This window comes from Oreochromis niloticus, unplaced genomic scaffold, assembly GCF_001858045.2.
Source record: "Oreochromis niloticus isolate F11D_XX unplaced genomic scaffold, O_niloticus_UMD_NMBU tig00007274_pilon, whole genome shotgun sequence".
NCBI lineage: Eukaryota > Metazoa > Chordata > Actinopteri > Cichliformes > Cichlidae > Oreochromis > Oreochromis niloticus.
In genome coordinates, this window is record NW_020328459.1 from 1 (window position 1) to 8,617 (window position 8,617).

General features: G+C 41.8%; 1 long non-coding RNA gene across 1 annotated transcript; it reads left to right on the forward strand.

The window, feature by feature from the left end:
- The first annotated feature begins 6,082 nt into the window (after window positions 1–6,082).
- On the forward strand, window positions 6,083–8,220 carry LOC109199268 (uncharacterized). Its single transcript, XR_002059700.2, has 2 exons — window positions 6,083–6,141; window positions 8,108–8,220. It is a non-coding gene; the product is annotated as an uncharacterized LOC109199268 (long non-coding RNA).
- The last annotated feature ends 397 nt before the right edge of the window (window positions 8,221–8,617 follow it).

Genomic DNA, 8,617 nt, shown 5'->3' on the forward strand with positions numbered 1-8,617 from the left:
TAATAGGCTACATTTGGATGTCAAATATTTAGGGGGAAAAATGGAAATTATGATATGAAATAAATGTCTCTTGTTGCTTAACCTGCAGGTTGTCAGGTCTCTGGCCCTGGGAGAGTGAAGACCTGGACAGTTTGTCAGCTGGTCAGGATATCCGTCTTTGCTCTCAGGCCCTCAACAAGCTGGACCGACAGACCTTGAAGCAGAGCTGGGACAGGACTCAGTCACACGGACACTTTCTCGACCGAAACTCCAAGTGCCTCCTCTCCGCCACCTCCACTTGAGGGTGGGAGGTGTGATGATGTCGGCAGAACTTTGCTTCTGATGTCTACTCTTTATCACTGACGGTGGATTTTGAGCCAGTGTTCATAATAAAAGTGGTCATTTTTATAACATTTTGTTTAGTGAGGCTACACCAAAAAGAACAAGATAAAACCAAAATAAATGACATGCTGTCCACCAACAATCTGTTGATAGCTTGTGTTTTATGCATTTTTGTCTGCCTTATTTATACATGTAAAGCTCTGTATCTGTATAAAGAGTTTGTGTTAGTGTGCGAGAGGTTTTGTGTCGCAATTGGTCCTGTTTTAATAATAAATAATAATAAATAAAGTTTTATTTATATAGCACTTTCAAGACAGAATCAAAAGTGCTGCACATAAAATTACAAGTCATAAAAGATTTAAAAAGACTAAATAAAACAGGCAAAAAATTAACCAAAAGCAGTTTTAAAAAGGTGAGTTTTGAGTTGTGTTTTAAAAACAGCTACTGAGTCCACAGTTCTTAATGCTTGGGGGAGAGAGTTCCACAGTCTAGGGCCACAGTGGCAAAAGCTCTATCACCCTTAGTCCTCCTCTTAGTATTTTTTTTATAGCAAGTAAGCCCAGATCAGATGACCTCAAAGACCTGCTGGGACATAAGGCTGTAGCAGATCAAAGATGTAGGCAGGTGCCAGTCCATGCACAGCTCTGTAGGTCAAGACCAGGATCTTAAAATCGACTCTAAATTTAACAGGAAGCCAGTGTAACTGAGATAACAACGGTGTCACATGTGAGTACTTGGAGGATTTTGTCAAAAGCCTAGCTGCAGCGTTTTGCACAACCTGCAGACGATCCAGAGAACCTTTGCTAAGACACATAAACAGCGAATTGCAATAATCCAAGCGTGACGAGATAAATGCATGTATAGCAATCTCCAGTTCAGATCGAGATAAATTCGGGCTTAGCCTAGCCACATTTCTTGAATGATAAAAACAAGACCGAACCAGAGATTTCACATGCCCATCCAATGTGAAACTGGAGTCAAAGGTGACACCTAAATTCCTGACAGAGGATTTAACATAGAGTGAGGGAGGACCAAGGGCTTTCACTATCTGCGATAGGAATCTATCAGGGGCGCATACGAGGACTTTGGTTTTCCCTCGTTGAGCTGGAGGAAATTTGCAGCCGTCCTACGTTTGATCAAATCTAAGCAATCATTCAGACGCTGAAGCTTAGATAAATCCTCGGGCATAAAAGAAATGTACAACTGAATATCATCAGCATAACAATGATAAGAATGTCCTCAAAGAGCCCATTATATGCTGGAGGGGAAGAAGATAAATTAAAAACAATAAAGGCCCCAAAACTGACCCTTGAGGGACACCATAAGTAAGGGAGGTAGAGGATGACCTAAAATCGGAGACTGCCACAGAAAAGGATCGGTGATGGAGATAAGAGGAGAACCACTCTAATGCAGTTCCAGATACACCAACCCATTTTTTCAGCCTTTCAATGAGGATGTGATGGTCAGCTGTGTCGAAAGCTGATGTGAGGTCCAACATGAGTAGAACAGAGCATTTTCCTGCATCATTATCCATCAAGATATCACTTGAGACCCTAAGAAGAGCTGTCTCCGTGGAATGAAACTGACGAAAACCGGACTGAAACTTATCGTAAATGCCATGTTTATCTAGAGCTGCCATAAGTTGCTTATTATATTTTGTAGGATTTGATTTAAAAAAACACAAACACAATTAAAGTAACCAACGATGCTATACGTTGACATTGTTCTTTCACTGTAAGAATCAGCAGGCTATGGTGAATAATCACAGCGATTTTCAGGTCTCTGAAGAAATCTATCTAGGAGCTATGACAGTGTAAAGACACCCTGCAATTTTAAATGTGCGGCGACATTTGAATGAGGCGCGTACCAGTAGAGGGAGCCAACGCACCACGAATGGTGCACAGCCACAGATGAGCTTTGTGTCATTTATTTGTGACATGCAGGATTGTCCGCAAAGAAATGTGGATAAGTTGTAAATCAAAAGCTAAAGAGCTCATTGCAGCTGTCATTTTCACTGAAGTCTCCATAGACTTTGAATGGGGACGTTTCTGACTTTGTGTTGCTTGGAGGCCATTTGCGAGAAAACGGCAACTCCTGCGATAATGACGGTGGCATTTTGTGAAAGGCAAGAAAAATACCTACGTTTTGATGTATAATTTGTGTTAATGAAGGCAAAATTGAGCGTTTGTTCAGACGTGAAGAAGAGATTGAGAAAGCGACAATGCCTGGCGTGTTTGGCGGTGGGTAGCAAGGCTAAGAAGCAATATTGAGGTAAAAGTTGAGGGATTTTGGGACAGCGGTAAAAAGGCAGAGAGAGCCCGTCTATAGGCTCGCCTGTAGGCTTCTAAGCAAGCGTAGCAGGTGAATTTCAGAGCCAGGGACTATTATTGTTTGTTTGGTATGTATCCCCAACAAATGGTCCGCATGGGATTCGAACCACTGCCCCCTGTCTTCAATCTCCGCCATAGGGCCTGTCACTTTCCCATGAGCCACGAGGGCGGCCAATGGAATGGGCGCAATTCTGGTATATTTATCTTCTTCTTTTTTTTTTTTTTTTTTTTTTTAGCTCGATAGCTAGCCGGGAGCTCCAGGGCCACTGAAGCCGCCGAGAACGGCACAACTCCCGGCACGTCATTTTCAGATCACCGCGGACTTTCGCTACTCTGGTTAAACGTAAGTCACTTAGACAAGCTAGAAATGATATTGTTTGGCTTTTTTCAGTGTTTTATTTGTTCGTCAGTAAATCGGTTTGGCTGAGATTAAAGTGATTAGATTAGATAAAATAAAACTTTATTAATCCCCGGGTGGGTTCCTCCTTGGTTTTCTCACAGCTGACCAAACGTCAAACAGAAAACCAATTAAACAAAAGTGTGAGATGGTCGACAGTTTACGCCAGCGTCCTGTTATAATTTAGATAGCAAGGAGCAGGCGGCCGAGTTTATTCAACTCCACCGAGACAGCGGTGACGCTAACCAGAAGGCTAGACCGTCCAATTTCCCCAGCCATTTACTTCCGGCCTACCCGACCTTCTGAGGACCCGGCCCACGTAGACCGCTCAGGCCGGGTCCTCAGGAGGATGCAGCCCATGAATTTGGACACGACCAATAACTGGTGCACCAACCATATCTTTTCTTGTGTAAATGTAAATTTGTCTGTTATTGTGTAAATACATTCGCTATTGTGTACTCTACACACACGGAGAGATGCCAAACTGCCTTTCACTGTTCTTGTAACAGTGACAATAAAAAGCTATTCTGTTCTATTCTATTCTATATTTGCTTGATATAATGTTTACATGTCTATTTGTTTTTAAAAATCTACCATGACTGGTTGGGGTGAGGTGTATGACAATAACAATCAATTATTTGCAGTATTGGTATTCCTGAGGTAACCTTTAGTAACAGCAAAATAACTCTGCCTTAGCTTTGTAAAATTTTCATTACTAATTACTGAATAAATATTTTTTGCTCATGACATCTTTGATAGGATTTTGTAGGTCACAGAATACCTGTTGTTTGATCGAAGTTAATAATTCTTTTGCAGAAAGACACAGAGGACGAAGTTCGAGAGGTCATCAGGAACAACCTACATTTACAAGGAAAGGTAAGAAAAGGACACAAGTTACTTAAAGTATACTTACACATTATGCCTCTGGGCTTAGATTTTGCCATGGTGTCAGGTTGTTGTCAGTTTATCTTATTCTTGTGAAAGTAATGTCAAAGGACTGGTTTAAGAGAAATTCTTCAAATCTGGCACAAGGATGAAGTGATTCGATTTTGATGGTCGGTGGGCAAACTCGCAAAATTTAGAGTCAAGTACTCAGATTCAGTTTAAATTTCACACAAATCTAGAGTAAGAGGACCTAAACGAACTGATGAACCTTTATGTCCATAAGATAAATAAGGCTACTTCACAGTGATATCATAGGTTATCCGAAAGATATAGAATAGGAAATTCAATCTGTCAACAAGTGATTGAAGGAACTCTATCACTCCACATAGCCCCTATCCCACTAACATCACTAAACTCGTCTGTACGGGAGAGTACAGGCTGTATCAAAAAGAATCATTCGATTTCAAAGTGCTTTCATTCTGCAGCCATTCACCCGGAACAATTGCATTACAACAGCAGTGGCTGCAGTGACTACAGTGAACTATGGGATGACGTATTTCATTGATTATTCATAAACATTGAACATTTTGTATGTAAAACTTTATATTCAGCCATGTATTTTAAATTTAGTGTAAGCTTAAAATACAGCCTTTTGAAAGTGTATGATTTATTTTTGATACACTGTATATTCCAGAGTCATATGTGAAGCCATCTACTTGACAGCTAAAGCTTCACCCACACTGGGTCAGGAAACAGGACAATGATCCCAAACACACCAGCAGGAGAAAGAACTGAATCTGAAGTTATAGAGTGACTGAAATACTGAAAGTAGCAGGACCTTAAGAGTGCTGTGCGTAAATGAATGGCTTCAAACCTAAATCAACTGAAGCAACGTTATAAACAAGGGTGGGCCAAAATTCTGCCACAATGATTTTAAAGACTTACGAAGTCATACAAAAAACAACCAATTCAAGTTATTGCCAGCAAGGTAGTTATACAAGCTACTGAATCATGAGCTTTACATGTGGTGTTTCTGTGTTTTGGCTTTTGTTTTGTTAAAGTCGAGACAGATGTAAACCAGTTGGTAGATGTTGGTTGGTACTATATATTTATATATTCACAAAGGTGCTTAACCTTGTGAATGGGCCAATAGAGTCATGCATTTCCTCTGTGTGTCTTACAAAGTCAGAGGACCCAGCAATTCGTTGGCAGATGGCTCTGTACAGAGACCTCCCAAACCACTATGAGGATACTACTGACCCAGAGAAGACTGTGGAGAGAATCCTGGATATTGGTCATGTCCTCTTCCACCTGGAGCAGGTCTATATATTCAAGTGTGAGTTGATTTTGCGCATTTTTGTGCCAACGTAGAGAGTATAGCTTTAAGGTACCCCACGGTCCTCTTAAACTAGCTGATTGGTCTTCATTAAAGCTGACCACATACTTCTCCAGGATAATATGGCTTCCAGATGGTAAGGTACACCAACTAAATATCTAGTATACTGAGTGGTTCAGTTTGTGTCTTCAGGTGGAGCATCCTCAGCGCAGTAAGAAGGCTGTGTGGCACAAACTGCTTTCAAAACAGAGGAAGAGAGATGTCGTCGCTTGCTTCAGGATGGCACCACTCTATAACTTGCCAAGGTATGTTCTCAAACACACACACATGTAAAATGAAGAAGAAATATTTAAAATTCTGCACTTTATTATTTTCCCACCCTCATCTACAGCCACACCTCGGGCTAGTGAGGAAAGGTTGTGGATATATGTTGCACCTACAGTGCAGCCCTTTATAAGCAGCAGAAGATGGGTAGATAAACAGTTATTAGTCATCCATGTATCTCTCTCATACTAGGCACCGGGCTGTAAACTTGTTCCTGCAGGGCTATGAAAAGTCCTGGATGGAGACAGAGGAGCACTACTTTGAAGATAAACTCATAGAAGACCTCGCTGTAAGTTATTTCATTTAAAAAAAACAAAACGAGTGGAATTCTTCTGACTACTCTGGAATTTTTGCTTGTTTTGAAGGCAAATTATGTGTTAATTTCTTCAGTGTATAGCAGAGTTTTAGCACTTTGTGAATGTGTGTTGATTTCAGAAACCAGGTGAACAGGAGCCATCTGAGGAAGAGGAGGGGCAGAAACACAAACACATAGATCCCCTGCATCAGCTCATCCAGCTGTTCAGCAGAACAGCCCTAACAGAAAAATGGTGTGTATTTTACACACTACCTGTTAAAAGTCCCTATTTTTCCAGTTATTTGTTGCAGTTCATGTCGTTAAAGTCCAATGAATAGCTTGAAATGGTACAAAGGTAAGTGGTGAGCTGCCAGAGGTTAGGTTACCCAAAACTGAAAAATAATGTACATTTCAGAATTATACCAAAAGGCCTTTTTCAGGGACACAACATGGGTTAACAATTCAAAGCTGTTCTGCAGCAGTGAAGGTTGATCAAGCCTTGAAAGCTGCTGCTACTAATTCCTACAGGTGTTCCAACTTGGATTAATTCCAACCCCCTCTGTCTGCATAAAGCAGTGTTGGTGCCATACCCTTGTGAGCATCAGCTGAACAGTACTGTACTGCAGTAAGTAGTGTGTTGCTACAAAAATGGTGAGAAAAAGACCATTAACAGTGGAAGAGAGAGAGACCATCATAACACTTAAAAATGTAGGTCTGTCCTGACAAAGAAAGTCAAAGTGTCAGTGAGTACAGTTTCCTTCACCATCAAACGCACTGAGAAACAAACTGTGACAGGAAGAGGTCTGCAGACCCAAAGACACGACTGAATCACAGGACAAGGTTCTGAGAGTTAACAGCTTGTGTGATAGGCAGCTCACAGGACAACAGCTTCAAGCACATCTATCTCAAGGAGCTTCGTGATGTAGTCACCTGAAATGGTTTCATTTCACAGGTGTGCCTGTCAGGGTTCATTTGTGGAGTTTCTTGCCTTCTTAATGGGGTTGGGACCATCAGGTGTGTTGTGCAGAAGTCAGGTTGGTACACAGCTGACAGCCCTGTTTGACAACTGTATTAATTTATAATATGGCAACAACCAATGAGGTAAGTAAAGAGAAATGACAGCCCATCAGTCAGTCTGGGAAATTGCTAAAACTCTGAATGTGTCCCCAAGTGCAGTCAGGAAAAAACGCTATGACAAAACTGGACCGCCCCAGGAAAGGAAGACCAAGAGTCACCTCTGCTGCTGAGGATACATTCATCCGAGTCCCGAGGCTCAGAAATCGCAAGTTAACAGCAGCTCAGATTAGAGCCCAGATAGATGCCACACAGAGCTCCAGTAGCAGACACATCTCTACATCAACTGTTCAGAGTGTGTGAATCAGGCCTTTATGGTCAAATAGCTGCTAAGAAACCACGACTAAGGAAAAGCAACAAGCAGAAGAGATTTGTTTGGGCCAAGAAACACAAGGAGTGGACATTAGACCAGTGGAAATCTGTGCTGTGGTCTGATGAGTCCAAATCTGAGATCTTTGATTCCACCCACCGTGTCTTTGTGTGACGCAGAAAAGGTGAACGGATGGTCTCCACATGCACGGTTCCCACTGTGAAGCATGGAGGAGGAGGTGTGATGGTGTGGGAGTGCTTTGGTGGTGACACCATTGCTGGGATTTTTTTCAAAATTGAAGGCACACTGAACCAGCATGGCTGCCACAGCATCCTGCAGCGACATGCCATCTCATCCAGTTTGTGTTTAGTTGGACCGTCATTTATTTTCCAACAGTACAATGAGCCCAAACACACCTCCAGGCTGTGCGAGGGCTGTTTGACCAAGAAGGAGAGTGATGGAGGCCTGGCCTCCACAGTCACCTGACCTAAACCCAATGGAGATGGTTTGGGATGAGATGGAGCACAGAGGGAAGGCAAAAGGACCAACAAGTGCTCAGCATCTCTGGGAACTCCTTCAAGACTTTTGGAAAACCATTTCAGGTGACCACCTCATGAAGCTCATGGAGAGAGAATGCCAAGAGTGTGCAAAGCAGTAATCAAAGCAAAGGGCGGCTATTTTAAAGAATCTGAAATATAAAACATGTAAATATTCATCAAAATAATGAAAAACTGTTAAATGAGAAGATGTCATTTCAGTCAGTGGTGCACCAAAATTATTTTCCTTAATACAGCTATAATTGTGCTAACTTTGGTGAATGTGTTTGTTTTTGCAGTAAACTGGATGAGGATCATCTCTACATGGCCTACGCAGACATCATGGCTAAGGTATCTGTTGCTGAGTACCAACACTAAACACTTTTGAATTGAAACTCACATAGCTGGCTTAGCATAGACGGTAAAAAAACCTGTTATTGTTCTGCGTGCTGTTTATGTCATCGACCAGGGATGATGCTTTTGGGCTGATGGATTACTTGCAGGGCGCTGTACTGCCTAATCAAATCACTTATTGCAACTGGCACCTCCCCTACCTTCAGTGTAGAATAGTTTAGTGTGGCCTGAAAAGCTAAGAGAGGGAAAAGAAATTAAAAACAGATGCACCAAACTGTGGCAAATTAACCAAATGTTAGCAGCTGCACTGTTAACAGTAGCACTAGCAGCTGCACTAGTAACTAGTCTTCTGGATGGTAGAGTTGTTGTTGGTTTAGGACACTGTTAATATATCACTGCTTAGTGATTGCACTCCGAATTGGGTCTGCTGGGTATATTTCTTCAGACACTTCATG